We start from the raw sequence: 26,986 nt of genomic DNA on the forward strand, positions 1-26,986 counted from the left end.
CTCATGGCACGGGCAGCATTCTCCTCCTTCTCCCCCAAATGTTCCGGCTGGTGCACGCATGGGCACCGGCTCCGCCTCGTCGCCAATGTGGTGATGGGGCTCTAGGCCCACATGGTAGATAAAGGAGTGACACAGACACCAGTTAGGGGATAATAACTCTGGTTTCGAGCACGTGCGCTCGGCCTCTTTTATTCTCAGTGTCACCTGACCCAGTGATGTCTGTGGTGGGTGGGTGCACAGTGTAAGGCTACACCAAAACAACTAGACTGTGTCCTTGCAGGACACTACAGCTTGCTCCCTTCGTTGCTGGGGTCCAATATTGCAGCACCACTGCAAAACCAACCCCTTGTAGCACATGTGGCCTCCACTGTTGCAAAACCGGCCCGAGTAACAAACTGGCCCCCATCCTTCCAGCCTCCAGGGAACCGCCTGATAACCCGTACGGTGAGACCGGCCTCTTTACTATTTCACAACTTCCGCCCAGGGGTGTATTTACGATGATTTCCAGCTTCTCCCCTACAACCCTGGAGCCTACTGATCGTACCTCAGCCTGAGATATCTGCCCCCATTCCCTTCTATCATTTTGTCTATATCTCTCATGAGCCCCCCCACCTGCTCCTCTCTCTCTGCCCTCCTCGCATGGTCGTTGAGGGTGCAGACCCGCCCCCCGCAGCGCAGCACCAGATCTTTAAGAGCCTCGTTCCTGGGGTCACGCAGAAAGGTTTCTATAGTTTCACCCTCCAGCTCCTCCTTCCGTGTAACCACCACCACCGTGAACTTTAGCGCCTCCTCCCCGAAGAGGCGCTGGATTGTCTGCGTGGCCCCCGTTCCCCCCTGGTGAACAGCCAGGGCTGGAGCATGACGAGGAGGGCGTGAGGACTGGAGGCGGAGAGCTGTGCGCACCGCTCCATGTCTGCCGAGAGATCCTTCACAGGGACCCTGAGGGAGAGGATGTCCATGGTGTCCACCACCACCAAGGGCCGGCCCCCCACTCCCGCTCCCCCCTCCGGCACTCTCTGGTCACGGGCCATGCTGAGGGTCTGGACTCAAACACCTCGCTCCCCAGGAGGCTGTGCCCGATGGAGCTCTTCCCGGCTCCTCTTCTACCGACCAGGATGATCCTCAACTCATCTCTGCCTCTCCCTGTGTGGGAACCATCAAAGGAACAGAGGGTGATTGGGCGGCGTTCCGTCAGCTCAACCTCTTCACCCGCCCCCCGCCTCGGTCCACCTCCACGGCGGGCATCTGTGGAAGGAACATTCACAAGTGAGTGCAAGGACCGGTGGAGACACAGATAACAGACACTGGCAGCGAAAACTAATCACATCCCCGCTCCTGGAGCCCCCTCTAGTGGAGAGAGCGAGAACCTGTCCAAAGTGCAGCTCCTGCGGGTCTTCAGCTTCACACCTCTCACTGACCCCTAAGTAAAGGCTCTTGAACCCCCTGCTACACACCAGTGACCTCAAAGGGCTCCTGCTCGGTGATGAGACCTCCGTGTCTCACCCTCACACTGAGACCTTCACAAGGCCCTGGATACATGCAGCCCCTTTAATGTCACTATATACAGTGCTTTAAATAGGAAAAATAAGTGCAGGTACTCATTCAAATGATGTACATGTGTAGTGAGGGGGCGGGGCGAGGGGCAGGGCTAAAGGCAAGACATGATGATACTTTAAGACTTCAATATTACTACCAGCACACAAAAAAACACATGAGAAATGTGATTATATAAACAAAACAAGTTAACTCATTACACAAAATGAAAGAAAAATGCCATTTGTTAATATTTCCTTTTTAGGTCTCGCCTCCGCAGCGCACATGCGCTGCAGAGGAAAGAGACCGTCAGCCATCGGTAGAGCTTTCCCAGCAAAAACATGCTTGTGTTGCATTGGTTCCAATGGCAACGTCTGCACGTCTGGCTATTCACTTGCTGGCGCCAAATGTTATCAATTATCGGGGCGCCAGACCCTCGCTCCCGCGAGATAATTGCGCTGGCCCACCTTCTCTCCCCTCCCCCATGCTGCCATCAAAGGCGGCGCGCATGTGTGCTACCAAAAATTTTGAAATATTTTTAAACATGTGTAAACTGTAGATGTTAAGCGGAGAAGTTTGATTTGCTTTTTTAGGGGACAGGGCAGGAGAATGTTTGAGACCTCCAATCTGTACTAGGCTAAATTCAACATACAAATTGGCTTCCATTTTACATGCACATACATGTAATAAATATACATGAGCTTGGAAAACAGTAATTTGCACACACAAAAAAGTTGCATCATGCCTATTCATCCCCCCTATGAACTCCTCTTGCGTTAACTGGGTGCCACAGCACCTGCCGCGCCCTTAGTTCCGGCGCCACTGCTCCCGCACCCCTACTTGCAGCGCTATGCTTCCAGCGCTATGCAGCACAGACTCGTATGTACTCTGCCCTGCAGACACCCATGCAGATGCGCCATGCTCTCCTCGGCTCTAGGCCGCCACCTCCTTCCTGTATCTCAGTGAAAAACGGAAACCCGAGCGGGGTGAGAACCTCCGCCGGGCCGGACGCAGCGCCCCTCCGGCTCCGGCCTCTGCATGCTCACTCGCCATGGCACGGCTGGTGTGGCCGGCGGCCCTGCTGCTGCTCCTGGCCTCCACCTAAACAGGTAAGGTGGACGGAACAATGAGTGTTGTTAGCGATGCCAGGCCCTGAGCGAGCCTTCGTGCAGCTGTGCACAACTCCGCGATAGCCCAGCGGGTTCATGCACCTTTCGTAATAATGCTTGTGGTCGGTAGCTAGCCTGGGTGCCGTAACATGGAATGCAGGACTTGGCCTTTCAGCCTCCCAAAGCTGAAGAACCGATTTGCTGCATTAGAACCCTTGCTGACAGGTTAAGCGCTAAGAGGCAAATCACTTAGTCACGAGTGCTATATAATCGGGTTTGCTTAGATCTGAGCCGATAGATTCCATTGTACTCTGTGCGCCCCCAGCACTTCAGCTAGGTCGTCCATTCCTCCCCCTCCTCCCCCCTCTATAGCTCGGCAGAGTCCACTGCCCTTTAAGGTGGGTGTAAGTTGTTGCAGTCCTCTGTGTGCTTTGGTACAGGGCTGTTTGGACCCGAGAAGGGGGTTTTGATGCAGCACTCACTGCCCTCCTGTCGTGTTTCCCCAAATAATATCCGCTAAATATTTTTCCTGTTTAGCTGCCTGTCAAGTGGGAGTGGGGCCGATTGGTCCACCAGTGAGGTAAATAAATACGTTTCTTGTGAGGCTATGGCAAACCCAGTGTTTCCATGTTCAGCGTAGAGTCTCAGTACGTGGACGCCACATGCGGGGACACGTTCACGCCGGCCCCACCAGGGCCTTCATTCTGGCAGGGAGCAGTGGGGTCAGTGTGGCACTGGGCTCTGTTACATCTCGTGTCTCTGCTGCCCCTGGTGTAGGTGAAATGAGGGCGTGCTCGTGGGTGGGCTCCAAAGACTGTGGACTGAGAGTTATTATAGGATGACTCCCCGGTGCCCTACTCAGAGGCCGTTACACTGAACCGGGCCGCGAGGGCTTGACCCAGGAGGTCACTAGCATCCAACCAGAACTCAGGCACAGGACAGCCCAGAGCCCTGTGTCATGACCCTGAGGCCTGCCTGTTTACTGCTCTTGTCCTGGATTCCAAGGCAGTACTTTGCCAACCAGCCCTTCACTGCAACGTCTCTGCTCTTGGCTGGCACCAGGTACCCCAGAGAAATAGTATTTAGAAGGGCACTCTGTGTCCACTGCTCACCTCGTCAACGCTTGTGCTTCCTCTGTATCACTTACCACTGCTGGAGGGTCAAATGACTTACTCCTCAAACACATCTCTCTTCAAAAGATGCTGCCGATTCACAGAATACTGTGGCCCAGACATATTTCGGGCATGGCTAGCTTTGGCCACCTGGCTAATGACACAGACTGAACACAGGCTACCCTAACCAGCCGTATGAATGAATCAGTATGAAGATTTTTTTGCGCGATTACTTAAAATAATGTTCAATTTTCCAAAATAATGCAATTGTATGTACCCGCCCATTGCAATGGAAAACCGTGTTAGCAACGCCATCCTAACTGCCAAGAGCATTGTGTATATTAACTGCTCAGCCACAGCGCTCGTGCATTCACAATTTGGTAAGGGGCTCCTACATCCCCCCTGTCAGACTTGACCATCACACTGGTCACAATAAATACATCCGACACACAAAGATGTGTAGCAGTCTCACCAGCAGGGGCAGGCCACCCACCGACGGGAAGACACACACAGGCCAAGTACCTGCACTTGACGTCACTTGCATCTCTGGATCAACATGGTGCCTTGTTGTGTTTAATCGGGTGTGCTCCCGGCAAAGTTATTTCATCATGTCCAGGCCTGAAGACGCATGTCCTTCTCAACCTAACACTCGCTGTGTGTGTTCACGGTCAGTCCGCCTCTTGCAACATCACAACGGACATCAGGTCAGCATGTTGTCACTCAGAGTCGGATTAGGAAGTCGTGCATTGGCTGAAGGCCAGTGCCTAAAGGTGAAATGTGGGCCAGTTTTTAAAGGGCCTCTGCTTCTTTCCTGCCCCCCCAGGTCATGCACTTCAGGCTATAGTGGGCGGGGCCAAGGGGTTAAGTGTGGCAATCTACCTCAATGGTGATCAGATGTTACTCTATTTGTGTGTCATTCAAACTCTGCTCTTCAGTGGGGCCGCAAAGCAGTTTCTTGGCCCTGACCCCTCCTCTGCCAGGCCACCACATTCAGGAAATGGTGGGTGGGGGCGGGTGGGAGTATGCCTAACATAACAGATGTATTTGTAAAGCGCACGTTCACCCCCAAAGGGGCATCTAGGCGCTAAATAACAGATGTTTATTGTTACCAAACTCAATGCAATATACACAAAATATTAACACTCAGTGCCACATAATTGCATGCCACATAATTACAGTCTACTAAATGCAACATACACCCCACATAATACCACTCAATGCCACATAATTACATGCCACATAATTACACTATACTCAATGCAACATAAATAAACTCCACATAATACCACTAAGTAAACTACACACCACATAATTAGACTGCACTCAATGCAACATAAATACACTCCACATAATACCCATCAGTGCCACATAATTACACTCAACATAATTACACTCTCCTCAATGCAACACAAAATACCACTCACTACCACATAACTACATGCCACATAATCACACTCCACTAAATGCAATATACACTCCACATACTAACACTCAGTACCACATAATTACATACCACATAATTACACTCTACTCAATACAATATAATTACGCTCCACATAACAACACTCAGAACCACATAATTACACCACTTAATCACACTATAATAAATGCAACATACACTCCACATAATACCACTTAGTGCAAAATATTGACATGCCACATAATTACACTCTATTCAATGCACCATAAATACACTCCACATAAGACCGCTCAGTGCCACATAACTACACCCGACATAATTACACTCTCCTCAATGCAACACAAAAACACTCCGCAAAATACAACTCAATGCCACATAATTATATGCTACATAATTATACTGCACTCAATGCAACATGCACTCCAAATGATACCACTCACTGCCACATAATTACATGCTACATAATTACACTCTACTAAATGCAACATACACCCCACATAATACCACTCAATGCCACATAATTACATGCCACATAAATACACTATACTCAATACAACGTAAATACGCTCCACATAACAACATTCAGTACCACATAAGTACACACCACATAATTACACTATACTAAATGCACCATAAATACACTCCACATAATACCACTAAGTACCACATAATCACACATGACACATCACAATTACACTCTACTAAATGCAACATAAATACACTCCACATAATACCACTAAGTAAACTAAACACCACATAATTAGACTGCACTCAATGCAACATAAATACACTCCACATAATACCCATCAGTACAACATAATTACACTCAACATAATTACACTCACCTCAATGCAGCACAAAATACCACTCACTGCAACATAATTGCATGCAACAAATTTACACTGAACAAAATGCAACATACACTCCACATAATATCACTCAGTACGACATAATTACATACCACATAATTACACTCTACTCAATGCAACATAAATACAAACCGCATTATATCACTCAGTGCCACATAATACCACACCACATAATTACACCCTACTCAATACAATATAATTACACAACACATAACACCACTCAAAATCACAAAATTACACTACATAATCACACTCTACTAAATGCAACATGCACTCCACATAATACCACTCACTGCCACATAATTACATGCCACATAATTAAACTCTACTCAATGCAACATAAATACACTCCATATAATACCACTCAGTGCCACATAATTACACACCACATAATTACACTCTCCTCAATGCAACACAAAATACCACTCACTACCACATTATTACTTGCCACATAATTACACTCTACTAAATGCAACATACAATTCACATACTAACACTCAATACCACATAATTACATTCCACATAATTACACTCTACTCAATACAATATAAGTACACTCCACATAACAACACTCAAAACCACATAATTACACCACTTAATCACACTATAATAAATGCAACATACACTCCACATAATACCACTTAGTGCCAAATAATTACATGCCGCATAATTACACTCTATTCAATGCACCAAAAATACACCCCACATAAGGCGGCTCAGTGCCACATAACTACACCGACATAATTACGCTCTCCTCAATGCAACACAAAAACCCTCCGCAAAATACAACTCAATGCCACATAATTATATGCTACATAATTATACTGCACGCAATGCAACATGCACTCCAAATGATACCACTCACTGCCACATAATTACATGCTACATAATTACACTCTACTAAATGCAACATACACCCCACATAATACCACTCAATGCCACATAATTACATGCCACATAATTACACTATACTCAATACAACGTAAATACACAACACATAATATCACTCAGTGCCACATAATAACACACCACATAATTACACTATAGTCAATGCAATATAAATACACTCCACATAACAACATTCAATGCAATATAATTACACAACACATAACACCACTCAAAACCACAAAATTACACTACATAATTACACGCTACTAAATGCAACATGCACTCCACATAATACCACTCACTGCCACATAATTACATGCCACATAATTAAACTCTACTCAATGCAACATAAATACACTCCACATAATACCACTCAGTGCCACATAATTACACTCCGCATAATTACACTATCCTCAATGCAACACAAAATACCACTCACTACCACATAATTACATACCACATAATTACACTCTACCAAATGCAACATACACTCCACATAACAACACTCAAAACCACATAATTACACCACTTAATCACACTATAATAAATGCAACATACACTCCACATAATACCACTTAGTACCAAATAATTACATGCCACATAAATACACTCTTTTCAATGCACCATAAATACACTCCACATAATACCACTCAGTGCCAAATAACTACACCCGACATAATAACACTCTCCTCAATGCAACACAAAAACACCCGGCAAAATACAACTCAGAGCCACATAATTATATGCTACATAATTATACTGCGCTCAATGCAACATGCACTCCAAATGATACCACTCACTGCCACATAATTACATGCTACATAATTACACCCTACTAAATGCAACATACACCCCACATAATACCACTCAATGCCACATAATTACATGCCACATAATTACACAATACTCAATACAACGTAAATACACAACACATAATATCACTCAATGCCACATAATAACACACCACATAATTACACTATAGTCAATGCAATATAAATACACTCCACATAACAACATTCAGTACCACATAATTACACACCACATAAGTACACTATACTAAATGCACCATAAATACACTCCACATAATACCACTAAGTACCACATAATCACACATGACAACATCACAATTACACTTTACTCAATGCAACATAAATAAACTCCACATAATACCACTAAGTAAACTAAACACCACATAATTAGACTGCACTCAATGCAACATAAATACACTCCACATAATACCCATCAGTTCCACATAATTACACTCAACATAATTACACTCACCTTAATGCAGCACAAAATACCACTCACTGCCACATAATTGCATGCAACAAATTTACACTGAACAAAATGCAACATACACTCCACATAATATCACTCAGTACCACATAATGACATACCACATAATTACACTCTACTCAATGCAACATAAATACAAACCGCATAATATCACTCAGTGCCACATAATACCACACCACATAATTACACCCTACTCAATACAATATAATTACACAACACATAACACCACTCAAAACCACAAAATTACACTACATAATTACACTCTACTAAATGCAACATGCACTCCACATAATACCACTCACTGCCACATAATTACATGCCACATAATTAAACTCTACTCAATGCAACATAAATACACTCCACATAATACCACTCAGTGCCACATAATTACACTCCGCATAATTACACTATCCTCAATGCAACACAAAATACCACTCACTACCACTTAATTAAATGCCAAATAATTACACTCTACCAAATGCAACATACACTCCACATAACAACACTCAAAACCACATAATTACACTACTTAATCACACTATAATAAATGCAACATACACTCCACATAATACCACTTAGTACCAAATAATTACATGCCACATAATTACACTCTATTCAATGCACCATAAATACACTCCACATAATACCACTCAGTGCCAAATAACTACACCCGACATAATAACACTCTCCTCAATGCAACACAAAAACACCCGGCAAAATACAACTCAGTGCCACATAATTATATGCTACATAATTATACTGCACTCAATGCAACATGCACTCCAAATGATACCACTCACTGCCACATAATTACATGCTACATAATTACACTCTACTAAATGCAACATACACCCCGCATAATACCACTCAAAGCCACATAATTACATACCACATAATTACACTATACTCAATACAACGTAAATACACTCCACATAACAACACTCAGTACCACATAATTACACTATACTAAATGCACCATAAATACACTCCACATAACAACACTCAGTACCACATAATTACACACCACATAATTACACTATACTAAATGCACCATAAATACACTCCACATAATACCACTAAGTACCACATAATCACACATTATAATTACACTCTAATCAATGCTACATAAATAAACTCCACATAATACCACTAAGTAAACTACACACCACATAATGAGACTGCACTCAATGCAACATAAATATACTCCACATAATACCCATCAGTGCCACATATTTACACTCAACATAATTACACTCTCCTCAATACAACACAAAATACCACTCACTGCCACATAATTGCATGCAACATAATTACACTGAACAAAATGCAACATACACCCCACATATCACTCAGTACTACATAATTACATACCACATAATTACACTCTACTTAATGCAACATAAATACAAACCACATAATATCACTCAGTGCCACATAATACCACAACACATAATTACACCCTACTCAATACAATATAATTACACAACACATAACACCACTCAAAACCACAAAATTAGACTACATAATTACAATCTACTAAATGCAACATGCACTCTACATAATACCACTCACTGGCACATAATTACACTCCACATAATTACACTCTCCTCAATGCAACACAAAATACCACTCACTACCGCATAATTACATGCCACATAATTAAACTATACTAAATGCAAAATACACTCCACATACTAACACTCAGTACCACACAAGTACATACCACATAATTACACTCTACTCAATACAATATAAGTACACTCCACATAACAACACTTAAAACCACATAATTACACCACGTAATCACACTATAATAAATGCAACATACACTCCACATAATACCACTTAGTGCCAAATAATTACATGCCACATAATTACACTCTACTCAATGCACCATAAATACTCTCCACATAATACCACTCAGTGCCACATAACTACACCCGACATAATTACACTGTCCTCAATGCAACACAAAAACACTCCCCAAAATACAACTCAGTGCCACATAATTATATGCTACATAATTATACTGCACTCAATGCAACATGCACTCCAAATGATACCACTCACTGCCACATAATTACATGCTACATAATTACACTCTACTAAATGCAACATACACCCCACATAATACCACTCAATGCCACATAATTACATGCCACATAATTACACTATACTCAATACAACGTAAATACACAGCACATAATATCACTCAGTGCCACGTAATAACACGCCACATAATTTCACTATACTCAATGCAATATAAATACACTCCACATAACAACACTCAGTACCACATAATTACTCACCATGTAATTACACCATATTCAATGCACCATAAATACACTTCACATAATACCGCTAAGTAACACATATTTACACGTCACATAATTACACTCACAATTACACTCTATTAAATGCAACATAAATATACTCCACATACCACTCAGTGCCACATAATTACACACCACATAATTATACTCTACTCAATGCAACAAAAATACACTCCACATAATACCACTAAGTAACACATATTTACACGTCACATAATTACACTCTATTTAATAAAACATAAAGACACTCCACATAATACCACTAAGTACCACATAATTATATGTCACATAATTAAACTATACTCAATATAACATAAAAACAAAACACATATCCCTCTCACCGCCAAAGAAAACTTCCAGGACAGAATGAAAGAGGTCGCAGAATGGATGAGGCACAGCTGCCTGAAGCTCAACTCAGACAAGACGGAGGTCCTCATCCTCGGACAATCCCCTTCCACCTGAGACAACTCCTGGTGGCCCATGTCACTGGGCACCCCACCGACACCCACTGACTAAGCATGCAACCTGGAATTCATCCTTGACTCCTCTCTCACGATGACCAAGCAAGTCAACGCAGTCTCGTCCTCGTGTTTCAACACCCTGCGCATGCTCCGAAAGATCTTCCGGTGGATCCCCACTGAAACCAGAAAGACGGTCACGCAGGCCCTCGTCCCCAGCCGACTGGACTATGGGAATGCCCAATATGCAGGAACCACAGCCAAACTTCAGAAACGCCTTCAGCGCATACAGAACGCCTCCGCATGACTCATCCTCAACATCCCCCGCTACAGCCACATACCCGCACACCTGAGAAACCTGCACTGGCTCCCAGTCAGCAAGAGGATCACGTTCAGGCTGCTCACCCACGCACACAAAGCACTCCACAACATGGGCCCAAAATACCTAAACAAACTCATCTCGTTCCACACCCCCATCCGCCAACTCCGCTCCTCCAGCCTTGCCCTCTCCACCGTCCCACGGATTCGCAGAACCACCACGGGAGGAAGATCGTTCTCCTACCTTGCAGGGAAGACATCGAACTCCCTCCCCGCACACCTACGACTGACCTAGGACCATCTCACCTTCAGGAAACACCTCAAGACCTGGCTATTCGAGCAGTAGCAGCACCCTTCCCTTCTCCTCAGCGCCTTGAGACCCTCACGGGTGAGTAGCACGCTATACAAATGTACTGATTGATTGACTCAGTGCCACGTAATGACACGCCACATAATTACACTATAATCAATGCAACATAAATACAATCCACAATATACCACTCAATACCACAGAATTACACGTCACATAATTACACTCTTTTTAATGCAACACAAATACACTACACATAACACTCAGTACCACATAATTACACACCACATAATTACACTACACTCAATGCAAAATCAATACACTCCACATACCAATCAGGCCACATAGTTACTTTCTACTCAATGCAACATAAATACACTCAATATATTAACATTTAATGCCACATAAGTACACGTCACATAATTACAGTCTATTCAATGCAACAAATACACTCCACATAATACCACTATACCACATAAGTACAAAGAAATATATTTTTTATATTAAAATCTGTTTTTAATCAGGTTGTTCAGTTGTATGTTTTTTATAAAAGTAAAAAAAAAATACTTAATACTTTTCATTATAACTTTTCAACATGATGCACATCAGCCACAATGCTTTACAACATAGCCAAAAGTTCAGGATAAACACATAAGGTCCCAAAAGCAAGACCTATTGGCTATGCCAATGCTTGTTTTTTGTTGCAATAAATGCGCCTTTTTAATGCCATACTGTTAATTGCTGTTGTTTGGCACAATACCATATATTTTTCAGCACATGAGTAGGAAGAAACTGAAAATACCCCCATTTCAACCGAAAGCTCTTATGGCACAAAGCAAAATAATCAAATCATCATGACCCTCCCCAGAAGACAGCTCTTGTCTCTTCCATAGATCTATCGATTCATTCTTTCATCCTACCATTTACCTGCTGATGTCCACCATTTAACCTTTACATTCTGTTGTCTGTTCAGTCGTTCATCAATCAATCAGTTTTTCACCATTCTGTCTATCCACCCTTCATATCCAAACCTATATATCCATCCATCACCGAACCTATCCATTCATCCTTTTACTCATCCATCTCTTTATCCACCCTTTCACTCATTCATTAATCATTTCGCTCATCTATCCATCAATCCTTCCACCTTTCCTCCATCCTCCCTCCCTTTCATTCATCCACCCAATCTTTCACTTATCCATCCACCATCCGCCCTTTTATCCAGTCATCCACCCCCTTTCACAGAATCATCCAAGCTTTCACTCATCCATCAATCTATTCATCCATCCATCCATATATCCACCCGTGTTCACTCATCCATTTACTCACTCACCCACCCACCTACTATGCTATTTATGAATATTTGTCGCCAAGCAGACATGTGCACACAAAGTGCCACTCATTCTGTTTAAAATACCTCCTGAGAGTTTTTTGATTCTCTCTCTTTTTCTCTCACTTTTTTTCTTACAAAAACAGGCATACGAATGCAGACAAACACATAAATATAAGCAGGTACACAAAAGAGTTGGGTATGGTAAAAGCCATGTTATACTTTATACCTACATAACATTTTGAAACATCACTGGCATTTGTTAATGGAATAAGCACATAACTAAATACCCCAGCTTGACGTACCGTAAAGAGAAAATAATAAATTCAGCCATAGTTACCCTAATAAGAACAAGGGAGACTTAACTTGGCTACACAATCACAATTTAGGATTCCACAAATGTGTAAACTGTTGTATGTGCAGATTTGCACTTACAGTAATATGTGATTTCCAATATAATGGTAAAAACTATAATAACTAGCATATATATTGCACCATCAAGTTTGTGATCTACATCATTGTATGCACGTGCTCTAAGATTTACCTAGGAAGCTCTATTAGAAGTCTGAAGACATGCATTTCCGAACACTTCAGTGCACTTAAACATCTGGATGAGAGATACCCTATGGTGCACCATGTACTGGAATGTACAGAATAATGAAAACAGCTGTCATTGAAACTCATGGTTCCACTGTACCAGAATTGAGACTGCGGTAAGCGGAAGCTCGCTGGATTCTTAAATTACATGCAGTTAAACTGGGAATCAACATCGATAATGAATTGCAATATTTCTTAGGAACCTGATATTGTAGACTTTACCGTTGACAATTATGCCATGGATGCCAGCATGCCTTCAAGTCCCCTACAACCTGTATTTTGATTATGTGAAGCGTAAGAGACTACCTATGTGATATTATCAGTGATGTAATTTGAGATGTCATCAGTGATGAATAGTCCAGCTAACTATAACGCCCCTGAAACCTATGTTTTTTTCAGTGAATATATATTACATACTGGCGGTCGCCAGTAGGAATTTATAGTTAGAACATAGTTTTCATAGGAAAAGCATTTTTTGATTTCCTAATAATTTTGGCGTCGTTTGACGAGTCTTCCTGAAATTCTCAAAAAAAAGTCTATCCAGGTCAGCTCCTGTGAGAAGTTAGCCTGGCATATGATGTCCATTAGTTCTAGTGGGCACCTTGCACCAGTCTAATCGACCCTTATTGATGGTGGTTGTCAAGTCAACCTTGTAGAAAGCTATCCTAGTGGTAGCATGGACCAGCAGTCATAAGGCTAAGACTTCATAGAGCGTATTAAGCAAGTTGTTTTACCAATTATATTCCCTTGAGTACCAAATGAAAGCACACCACAAAAGGTATATATCAAATATATATGTATTTATTCTAAACACAACCTGAGGTCAGAGGTAAAAGTACAATACACGTTACTAAATTAGCATACGATAAGTTGCACAGTATACGTTTTGCCCTAGGGACCTCACAAACCATATACTAAAATAGTGGTATCCTCCTAGGGGACCTGAACTTCCACATTGGAGAACAACAACAACAACAACACCACCACCCTGCTAGAGAACCTCGCCAACCTCAGACTCAAGCAACTGTTGAAGACCCCCACCCACTACGCCGGCCACACGCTCGACCCCATCTTCTCTGCCAGCGACCACGTTACCTTCAGCCACTCCACTGCACTCCACTGGACCGACCACATCTACATCGATATCACCTACAAGAGGACCACATCCCACCACCACCCGCAACAGATCCCCCGCAGATGCTGGAGCAAAGTCACCACAGACCAGCTAAACACATCACTGAACCAGAACCCACCAATCAACACCGCAGACACCAATGACGTGCCACAACCTAACACAGTGGATCATCAACTGCTCCAACACCCTTGCACCACTGAAGAACCCTCCAGGCAAACCCGGCAACAGGAAAGCCACATGGTTCACCGACGACCTCAAAGAATCGAAGAAATCATGCCGAACCCTCGCGAAAACCTGGCACCACGAACAGATGACAGTCAGCCTGACAGCCCTCAAAACCGCCACTTGCAAACACCACAAGCTGATCCGCACCAACAAAAAGACATAGTTCAAACAGAGGCTGGAAAACAACATACACAACAACAAGGAATTCTTCAGCATCGTAAAAGAGCTCGCCAACCCCAGCGCCAACAGCAACAACATCACACCATCACAAGACCTTTGCAACTCCCTTGCTACGTTCTTTAACAAAAAGATCGCCGACATACACGACAGCTTCGGCGCTCAGACCCAGACTCCACCCTCATCCACAGAACCAACGCCCCCGTAAAACCACCCTCAACAGCTGGACTCCCATCAGCACTGAAGACACCAACCACGTTATCAACACCATCCACTCATGATCTCCTTCCCACCCCTGCCCTCACCACATCTTCAACAAAGCCGACTCCATCATCGCACCCTTCCTCCGAAACGTCATAAGCAACTCCCTCACGTCCACCACCTCCCCAGAGAGCTGGAAGCACGCTGAGATCAACGCCATAATGAAGAAACCCTCGGCGGACCCTAAAGACCTCAAGAACTTCCGCCCCATCTCTCTTCTTTACTTCCCTGCAAAAGTCATAGAGAAAACCGTCAATAAACAGCTGACAGCTTTCCTTGAGGCAATTGGCTCCCTAGACCCATCCCAGTCTGGATTCCGAGCCAACCACAGCACTGAGACCACCCTCATCGCAGCCACCAACGACATCAGGACCCTGCTCGACAACGGGGAAACAACCGCTCTCATCCTCCTAGACCTCTCAGCCGCCTTTGATACAGTCTGCCATCGCACCCTAATAACCCGCCTCCACAATGCCGGGATCCAAGATAATGCCCTGTACTGGATCACCTCGTTCCTCTCGTACAGAACCCAGAGAGTCCACCTCCCTCCCTTCAGATCAGCGGCCATCGAGATCATCTGCGGCATACCCCATGGCTCCTCGCTCAGACCAACCCTCTTCAATATCTACATGAGCCCCCTGCCGCAATCGCTCGCAAACACAACCTCAACATCATCTCATACGCCGCCGACACCCAGCTGATACTCTCCCTCACCAAAGACCCAGCCACCGCCAAATCCAACCTCCAGGAAGGAATGAAAAACGTCGCGGAATGGAAGAAACTCAGCCGTCTCAAACTGAAGTAAGACAAGACGGAGGTCCTCATCCTCAGACCATCCCCATCCGCCTGGGACGCCTCCTGGTGGCCCACAGCACTGGCCACCGCACCAATACCCACAGACCATGCACCCAACCTGGGATTCATCCTGGACTCCTCCATCACGATGACCAAGCAAGTCAACGCCATCTCATCCTCATGCTTCAACACCCTGCGCATGCTCCGAAAGATCTTCCAATGGATCCCTACTGAAACCAGAAAGACGGTCACCCAGGCCCTCGTCACCAGCCAACTGGACTACGGGAACGCCCTCTATGCGGAACCACAGCCAAGCTTCAGAAAAGGCTCCAGCGCATACAGAATGCATCCGCATGACTCATCATGAACATCCCACGCCACAGCCACATATCTACCCACCTGAAAGACCTGCACTGGCTGTCCGTCAGCAAAAGGATCACCTTCCGGCTCCTCACCCACTCACACAAAGCGCTTCACAACACAGGCCCGAATACCTCAACAACTGCCTCACGTTCCACACTCCGACCCACCAGCTCCGATCCTCCAGCCTCGCCCTTGCCAGCGTACCACGGATTTGAAGAACCACTTCGGAGGAAGATCTTTCTCTTACCTGGCTGCCAAGACGTGGAACTCACTACCCACCCACCTGCGACTGACCCAGGACCATCTCACCTTCAGGAAACACCTCAAGACCTGCCTCTTCGAGCAGTAGCAGCAACCGCCCCCCTCCCTCCAGCACCGTGAGTAGCCTGCTTTATAGATGTATTGATTGATTGATTGTATAAGAAACATGTCTGAGATAGAAAGCAGGACTAGAGCCTATGGAATCGGACACTTCGAGAGTCAAGACCCACGGGAGCACCGGAGTACTCGTGTTACCTCACCCAGGGAAGCCGGGAGCATAGGTGCCTTTTGGTGTCGGGTTTCGTTGTTGTTTTCAATGGAGAGCTGCAAAGAAGTGCTGCATGCCACCAGAGGAAAAGTGTCCGTGTGGATCCAAGGGTGGATCAAAGATCTGAAGAACCTGAAAGCAGAAGGGACAGAGTCTGGGTCACTTGCCAGTGACCAGGATGGTGATGGAAAGCTGCCAGCCAATGTCGGGTGATTTCAGGTGAAAAGGTGAAGTTTGTCTCTTTAGCCATGAGGTCCAGGAGGCGTCGACAATTACCAGAAGATGGATTCGAGCTGTCCCACATAGGATCTAGTTGATTGCGATGTCAGTATACAGATTGGACCCAACAACCCTGGGCAAACGCAATACACGCAAGATACCAAGATTGGCTTTAGTGCAGACCAGCAAGGTCTGTGGCGCTTCTCCATTGTAGGGAAGCTGGAGCAAGCTTGGAGCAACCAGGAAAGCAAATTAGATTTAAAAGTAAGTCTTCAGGGGGGTCACTAGCCAACGGACTAGGAACCGGGAAGACGCGTTCAGCTGAAATGCAAGAGCAGGGCCCATGGGACACTCGTGGAGTGTGGGGGCCTGAGCTTTGGTGCAAATGGTGCTAAAGGGCTGGGGCTTCTCGTACCCTAATGCACAACTGCGAGTTACCTCGGGAGTCGATGCTGTTAGCAAAATGCAGGATGTACATGAGTTCTGGTCCCACATCTCTTGTGTCCGCCACAGGTCTCAGCTTTGCTGTGAGCGAAGGTCTGGGTCAGAGATGTCTGGAAGTCCATGTCCTGTGTCACAGATTCTACAGGATCCGGCGGCAGCCTCGAAAATGCACACCAGCAAAGTTGCTGTTGCTGCCTGTTTGAACAGGATGGTCACTCCCTGAATACAATGGAGATGTCTTCCGTCTTCCAGTCAAAAATGAACGTCGAAGGTCCAGGATTTATGTTTCAAAGTTTCATCCAGGGTAATATAAAGTCCTAGGGACACAGCTCCTATACTTATACTAAGTTTAGGGGTTGGAATACCTGTAAGGTCCCTCCTATGGGTTGACCTGGGAAGGGGGTGGTTACACCCCTTTCCCTTTGTCCAGTTTCACGCCAGAGCTGGGGCTAAGTGCCCCAGCAACTGGTTTGTGACTGGAAAGCATTCACTGAATGCAGCCCTCCCTGCCCCAATAGACTAAAGCCTGTCTGGGGAGGTGCCAGCACCTCCCTGAACAGGAAACCTATTGTCCAATCATAGAACAGCTATAAGGAGATGGTTCTGAAAGCTGCAGAGGGGCTCATCTCATGCTAGGGCACCCTCTCACATAAAATCAAGCACTCTGCCTCCAGGATTGTTAAGGCCTGCCATAGGAGTGGCTTATAGATTACTATGTGTCTATATATAAGGTAGATATAGATATACTATATCTAAGTAAGTCTGTGTGAACAGACCTGTGGTGTTTTTGGAAGGCAAACCAGGGGTGGCACAAAATACATTCTGCAGCCCCTGGTAGGACTAGGGTGCACCTATGCCTTGGGTACCTAAGGTGCTCTATACAGGAACTCACAAGGGTGACCCAGTAACCAATCTAGTATGTACATAAAATACATGGAATCAATTTACAGAGAGAACAGCTAGGCTTTGGTCCTGATTAGCAGGGCCACAGCCAGACTAAAGTCGAAAAACCAGAGAATCAAAGCAAAAAGTGGAGGTAACCATAGGAAGCAGAACCTACTTTCCTACACCCTCCACCCCCGCCAACGCAGGGACAATAAACTAACCTTGACCAGTTGAGTCTTCATGTTCTAAGTGGAAATATCTAAAGAGTCCATCTGCATTGGCATGGTTACTCCCAGGACTATGGTCCACTGTAAAGTCCATCCCCTGTAGGGAAATGGACCACCTGAGCAGTTTGAGATTTTCACCCTTCATCTGTTTTAGCCACAAGAGGGGCTTATGGTCTGTCTGAACCTTGAAGTGAGTACCAAACAAGTATGGCCTCAGCTTCTTCAGTGCCCAAACCACAGCAAATGCCTCCCTCTCAATAGCTGATCAACGTTTCTCTCTAAGGGTCAGCCTTCTGCTGATAAAAGCTACTGGCTGGTCTTGACCATCTTTATTCAATTGTGATAGCACAGCCCCACTACAAACTCAGAAGCATCTGTTTGTACAAAGAATTCCTTGGAGTAATCTGGACTTTTCAGAATAGGTGCAGAGCACATGGCCTGCTTCAGGTCATCAAATGCCTTTTGACAGCTGACTGTCCACTGAACTCTCTTAGGCATTTTCTTGGAAGTTAAGTCATTAAGGGGTATCACAATGGAACCATACCCCTTGACAAATGTCCTGTAGTACCCAAACAGGCCCAAGAAAGCTCTGACCTGAGTCTGGGTGGTTGGAGCAGTCCAGTCCATTATGGTATGGATTTTGCTCTGCAATGGTTGAACCTGGCCTCCACCTACAAGGTGGCCCAGGTATACAACCTGACTCTGCCCTATCAGACACTTGGTAGCCTTGACAATTAGGCCTGCCTTTTGCAGGGCCTCCAAAACATTTTTCAGGTGGATCAGGTGATCTTCTCAGGTGGAGCTAAAGACAGCAATATCATCAAGATAGGTTGCATTTTAGTCATCCAGGCCTGGGAGGAGTTAGTTCACCAACCTTTGAAATGTGGCAGGTGCATTTTTCAGACCAAAGGCATTACCACAAATTGATAATGTCCACCAGGGGTTAAAAATGCTGTCTTTGGCTTTGCATCATCAGCTAGTCTGATCTGCCAGTAGCCAGCTGTCAGTTCAAATGTGCTCAAAAACTTGGCAGATGCCAATCTGTCTATGAGCTTATCTGCCTTGGGTATTGGATGGGCATCTGTCCTTGTGCTAGCATTGAGACCTCCGTAGTCCACACAAAACCTCATCTCTCTATTACCATCTTGGGTGTGAGGTTTAGGCACACGGACTACTAGACTGGCCCAAGGGCTCTCTGAGGGTTACATGACTCCCAATTCCAACATTTTCTGGACCTCGGTCCAGATACAGTCTCTGACATGATCAGGTTGCTTGTAAATCCTACTTTTACAGGCAGACTGTCCCCAGTGTCCACTTCATGAGTGCACCAGGTAGTCTGACTTGGAGTCAGTGAAAACATATGTCTGTAATCCTGCAGAACTTGTCTACAGTCACTCTGCTGCTGATCAGTGAGGTTGCCTGCCAAGGCTACACCATCAACTGACCCATCATCAGGGTTCTGAGAGAGCAGGTCTAGGAGAGTGTCACTCTCTTCCACCTGTCCTTCATCTGCCCTGTCAACATATGGTTTCATTCTGTTGATATTAAACACCCTGTGGGGGATCCTGGGAGTTCCAACTTCAACCAGATAGGTGACTTGTCCCTTCTGTTCAACAATAGTGTGGGGTCTACTCCACTTGTCTTGGAGAGCTGCTGGGGCCACAGGTTCCAACACCCATACTTTCTGTCCTGGCTGGTAAACAGTCAGTACAGCCTTTTGGTCATGCCAGGCCTTTTGCAATTCCTGATGAGCCTCAAGGTTTTTGGATGCCTTTTTCATATACTCAGCCATCCTGGAGCGGAGACCAAGTACATAGTCCACAATGTCTTGTTTGGGAAGTTTGAGAGGTAACTCCCATCCTTCCTTCACCGGACAAAGGGGTCCTCTTACAGGATGCCCAAACAAAAGTTCAAAAGGGCTGTAGCCAACACCCTTTTGTGGGACCTCTTTATAAGCAAACAAAAGGCAGGGCAGCAGGATGTCCCATCTTTGCCTGAGCTTTTCAGGGAGACCCTTAATCATGCCCTTTAAGGTCTTGTTGAACCTTTTCATCTAGACCATTGCATTATGGGTGATAGGGTGTGGTGAACTTATAATTCACTCCACACTCCTTTCACATTGCAGTCAGGTAACTAGACATTAAGTTTTCACCTCTGTCTGAAACAACCTCCTCGGGGAAGCCCACTCTTGAGAAAACTCCCAAAAGGTCTCTTGCCACAACAGGTGCTGTAGTGGTCCAAAGTGGAATAACTTTTGGGTATCTGGTGGCATGATCCACTACCACCAGAATAAACCTGTGCCCAGAGGCTGTTTGGGGATCCATTGGTCCAACAATGTCAATCCCTAGACATTCAAAGGGAACCCCCACCACAGGTAGTGGTATAAGGGGGGCCTTTGTGGTGCCAACTGATTTTCCACTGGCTTGGCAGTTGACACAGGAGCAACAAAAATCCTTGGTGTCTTCTGACATGTGAGGCCAGTGAAAGTGAGGGACAAGCCTGTCCCAAGTTTTGTTCTGGCCAAGATGTCCTGCAAGGGGAATATCATGGGCTAGTGTTAAAAGCAAGACCCTGAATGCCAAAGGTATGACCAACCTCCTGGTAGCACCAGGCTTGGGGTCTCTAGCCTCTGAATACTGGAGCCCTTCATCCCAATAGACTCAATGGGTTCCACTAGCATTCCCTGCAGCCTCAGCAGCAGCTTGCTGTCTGAGGGGTTCAAGAGAAGGGCAGTCCAACTGTGCCTGCCTCAGATCTGACCTGGAAGGTCCCCCTGTCCCAAGAAACTCAACTTGATCAGGTTCAAGCCCTTCTAGGACAGTTCCTTCTTGAGGCTTTCAGTCAGCTTCCTCAGAAGGCTGATCCTCAACCTGAGGCAGGGGGGAAGGTAAAGCCTTAAACCCACTACAACTTTTCCTGGTAGGTAACTGGTCCATTATTCCAGAATCCAGTGCCTGTTCAGTGTTGCAATTTTTGACCTGTGACCTAGTCACAGCAAGCACATGTGCTGAGATGCCTAACATTTCTGCATGTGTCCTATACTCCACTTCAGCCCAGGCTGAAGATTCTAGGTCATTGCCAAGCAAACATTCTACTGGGAGGTCTGAGCTAACAACAACCTTCTTAAGGCCAGTTACCCCTCCCCAGGAGAAATTAACAATTGCCATACTGTGTGGTAGTGACATTGCTAGCATTTGTCACTAGGTCATTTTCACCTAGTATGATCTGTCCGGGGTCCACAAAGCTGGGCGTCACCATTGTCACACTAGTACATGTGTCCATGTAGGCCTGAGCCATTTTATCATTAATTAAAGGAGTTTGTCTGTAATTGCCCAAGTTATTGGGACTCACAGTAGAGGACATGGGTATGTTCACATCACAGATCAAAACAGCTTGAGTTGGTAGTCTGACTAGGCCAGAAACCATCTCAGTTCCCAGGGTTAACCCTACTACAGCCTTCTATTGAGAACCACCACTTGGAGCTGAACTAGGGGGAACAGTTGCCTTAGGGACAATGGTGGCTGGAGCTGTCTCCTTCTTTGCACAACCACTGGTCCAGTGAGTATTTACTTTACAAATCTTGCACCAAGGTTTCTTTGGACTTTCCTTCTTTTTGGATAGTTGGGAACCCCCACCATTAGAAGCTTTTTGGGGACTTTGAGAAGACTCAAAAACAAAAAATGTGTGTGGAGGGTCGAGGGGAATATTTACCGACCTGTCTGTTCATACCCCTAATATCAAGATACATAATACAAAACAGGAGCAGACAAGGTCTAAAGATGAGTGTGTATCTATTTAAGTGGCCGTGTAACAGTAAGGTATATGTGTAAACAACTGCTGTTGAATCACAACGGACAGAACAAGTCCCATCCGCCCACCCTTTTGATGGAATATCGTCATGTGGGAAATGTTGAACACTCTGGCCCCGACCATTCAGTGTCAGGAATGAATGTCCAAACTCTAGCCTCGTTGTTCCTCAAAAAATACAGTTAGTGAAGTGCAGTGCTGTAGTGATAGCGATGGATAAAATTAACTACAAAGACTCAGAAAACGTACAGATAGAAGTCTATGAAATGGCTGACTCGGTGAGATGGTCGCTGGACCGGGGGTCGAGGGCGGTGTTAGTGCTGCTAGATCTTTCAGCGGCATTTGACACCGTCTCTCATAAGATCCTGCTGAGAAGACTGGGAGACCTAGGCATTGGCGGAACGGTTCTTAAGTGGCTCGCTTCTTACCTATGTGACCGCACACAGCAGGTATATACCTCTCCCTACACCTCCTCAGCTAGACCACTCAAATGGGGAGTCCCCCAGGGCTCATCCCTGAGCCCGCTTTTGTTTAATGTCTATTTTACCCCCCTAGCTAAATTGATTGCGCGAACTGGGATTAAATCCACCTCCTATGCTGATGATATTCAGTTACTTTTTACCTTTGAGACTCCCTCCGCTTCTGCCTTTGATCCGCTGAAATCCTGTCTCAGAGACATCTCTAGTTGGATGGACTCTAATTCCCTCCGACTCAATGCTGGAAAGACAGAGATCCTGTTTTTTAACTCACCATCCCCTTTGGATTCCAATCTGTGGTGGCCAGCTGACCTGAGCCAAGCCCCCACGCCCAAAGACTCGGTGAGAAACTTGGGAGTGCGCTGGGACAATCAGCTTAGTTTTAACGCTCAGGTCCAAACAGTAGCAGCATCCTGTTTCGCAAAGATCAAGATGATTAACCGGCTTATCAACTATCTGCCGGCAGACTGCCGTAAGACTGTGGTACATGCACTTATAACATCTCACCTTGATTACGCCAACGCACTATATCTTGGTATCACAGCAGGCCTTTGCCACAAATTACAGACTGTCCAAAATGCTGCCGCCCGGCTGGTCAAGAGAATCCCAGCCAGACAACACATCTCTCCCCTCCTCCGAAAACTACATTGGCTACCGATAGCCAAGAGATGTGTATTCAAGGCCATGACGCTGGCCTTTCGTGCTTCCAAGGGCAATGGCTCAGCACACTTGAAAAGCACTCTGAAGCCGTACGTCAAGGCCAGGACATTACGTTCTAACTCCCTTCTTCTCCTGGAAACCCCAAGATTCAAACGTTCTCGTACTGGAGGGAAAACCTTCGAGGTCTGTGCCACTCAGTGCTGGAACAAGCTTCCGATTACTCTACGCGCATGTCAAACTGAAGTGGCATTCCGAAGGTCACTAAAGACCCACCTTTTTTCCTCATAAGGTTCTCCTCTTTTTCCTACCCTCACTGTCTCCAAGTTTTACCAGCGCCGCGACGCCCCGTTGGGGCAGCTGCGCGCTTTACAAAACACACAAATAAATAAATAAATAATAAATAAAGGTTAAAAATACGCCAAGTAGTCTCGCGCTTGCACTACTCAGTGGCGCTTCGCAGAGTGGTCGACATGTTTCAGCCTTCTGGGGGATTACCCCGGCTTTCTTCAGGACCTATAGTGTAAAATAGCTACTGCATACAGAAAGTGGTGAGTGAAAGAGAAATAACCAACAATGTACTCAAAAAAAGTTACATATCTACCAGGGACTTCGTGCTTCAAAATCCACTGGGGGAAAAAGGAAAATATCTTCATCCTAACAAAAAGACAAAGAAATATTTGTTGGAATAATACTTTTTACAACAGTACCGAATGGCCACATGCAACAACACCGTCACACAGACAACACACAAATAGACACACCTGCGCGAATAATTTGAATTCCGCAGTATAACAAGAAGCATACTAGCTTCATCACAAAGAGGCATTTCCTCATAGTGATACTCACCCAGCTTTTTGTGGGTGAAAGCATCACCTCACCTGGCATCCGCTCGGGAGAATGAGGCCCCGCTCTATAGTGTAGAAAGAAGGACACAATAAGTACAAACTTTACTATGCCCAGCCAAATTGCTCTACACATGTAACCCAACTAACGTGTGCTAGTAAACCCACTCACAGACCATACTTGCCCTGCACAACGACCTACAATAAACGGACTGGGATGTGACTCATCACCCAGAACAGAGACTTCTTAATGGTTAGTGTATTTTCATGATTATCTTGGACATCCACTAGGGAAGCTCGTTACATGACAGAGAGTAAGTTGGGACTCAGTCCTGTCTATAAGTCACAGACCCATATGTATGTACAACGATATTTGGTACAAAAATTATTTTTAGTAAAATAATTTTTTAGTTGGTAATAGTCCATACATACTATCTTATTGAACCTTGCATAGTGTCTTATTAAAGCATACTATAAATACCCTCTAGGTACCCACACAACGAGAAGCAGACAAAGTCTTGCATCTAAACACGGTTTTTAAAAATTGGAAACCATGTAAGCTGTTAAGGCTTATCAGATTCGATATAAATCAAGTGAAACAAGCAAGTGAAAAAAGCCAGGGAACCGGCGTCTAACCTGACCGTCGGTACATCTTGCTTTCAGCCAAGCGGAAGTGGAGGTGCTCACGTTACCGCCCACTCCCCTTTTAAACAGGTGGGATGGAAAACAAATTGTTAGCTACAGTGGACATCCGGTCATGAACCAGCGCCCATCAACAGCCACTCCAGCCAAAAACCTCCAGACAGAGCACCGATGCTTCCCTGGCTTTTTTCACTGGTTTCCAATGGGTGTCTCTGAACAGCAACCAATACTGCTCAGTGGGTAGGCCAAACCCATATATCAGAGCACTCTTCAGGACATAGTAGATGTCAGCATCATCTTCTCTAACAGTGAGAAGCTTATCTCTGCCTTTGTCTGCAAAGGAAAGCCTCAGCGTTGCTTCCCACTGACTTTGGGGTACCTGCTGTACTTTGCAGGCCCTCTCCAAAGCAGTTATCCACTTATGGATGTCATCCCAAATCTGATAGGGAGGGACACTTTTGCTCAGGTTTCTATGGGCATGAGACCTATCTCTACCACTAGGGATTATGTTGCCACCAGTGTGCTCTAGCCCACACAATTTCTTCTCTCTTTCAAGAGCTAGGGTCTCTTTGGCCAGGGCAACTTCTTGCCTCTTGATCCAAAGCTTGACTTCTTTCATTCTAGCTTTGTGCTCTCTTCTCTGAGAGGAAGTAATTCTCCTTTGAGCAGAGGCATTGGACCCTACTGATGAGTCGGAATGTTCAGATCCACTTGAAAGAGATCTGTGTCTTCTGTTCTCACCATCAGGCCTACTTGGAGGTCTGGAGGAAGGCCTTCCTAGGCTACCTCCAACCCCAGGTAGTCCTGTGCCTTCCGGGTTGGGTTCATTAACCTCATCCTGGCCTGCATCCTCATCATCAGCATCAGCATCCTGGTGGGAAACCCCACTAGGATCTTCTTCTATTGAGGGATGCCCCCCCTCCTTGCTACCATGTGCCTCTGGGTTTGATGCTTTTTCTAAGTCATCTGCCACTGAAAGATTTACTAGGTGCTGGGTGGTTGGACTTTGTCCTTGTCTTAACTTTCTGACAACACACAAGCTTCTCAAATTTTGAAAAGTAAAAGTGTCATACTTAGTTGTCTGCACATTGCTGACATCTGGCAAAGAGGTACTACCTCCTGCTCCTAAAGACATGACTAGTAAGGTGTGGTGTGTGCATCTACCTACACTACTTGTTTTCCTACTAGAATCTAACTAGAAGTTGTAGCCCTGTGTGCTAAGCCCTTACCACCTACAACTGCTAAGTTCAGAAGAATCTACGTATTATAAGACTTGATTCATATGTACCTACAGGTACCTTGATGTGATTTTTCTAATGAAATTCTCAGGATTATTTGGGAAAACAATGCAAGCTCTTATCCCATCCACTAAACACCAATGTGAGACGTTAGCCTGGCATATGATGTCCACTAGTTCTAGTGGGCACCTTGCACCACTCTAATCGACCCTTATTGATGGAGGTTGTAAAGTCAACCTTGTAGAAAGCTATCCTAGTGGTAGAGTGAACCAGCAGTCATCAGGCTAAGACTTCAGAGAGCGTATTAAGCAAGTTCTTTTACCAATTATATTCCCTTGAGTACCAAATGAAAGCACACTACATAAGGTATATATCAAATATATATGTATTTATTCTAAACACAACCCCTCTGCACTCTTTATGAGGTCAGAGGTAAAAATACAATACAAGTTACTTAATTAGCAAACAATAAGTTGCACAGTATACGT

At 45.1% G+C, this 26,986-nt stretch overlaps 1 pseudogene; it reads right to left on the minus strand.

Moving 5' to 3' along the window:
- Window positions 1-531: 531 nt before the first annotated feature.
- Window positions 532-26,395, minus strand: LOC147667577 (GTPase IMAP family member 1-like; annotated as a pseudogene).
- Window positions 26,396-26,986: the final 591 nt, after the last annotated feature.

This window comes from Lissotriton vulgaris, unplaced genomic scaffold, assembly GCF_964263255.1.
Source record: "Lissotriton vulgaris unplaced genomic scaffold, aLisVul1.2 SCAFFOLD_353, whole genome shotgun sequence".
Classification (NCBI taxonomy): domain Eukaryota; kingdom Metazoa; phylum Chordata; class Amphibia; order Caudata; family Salamandridae; genus Lissotriton; species Lissotriton vulgaris.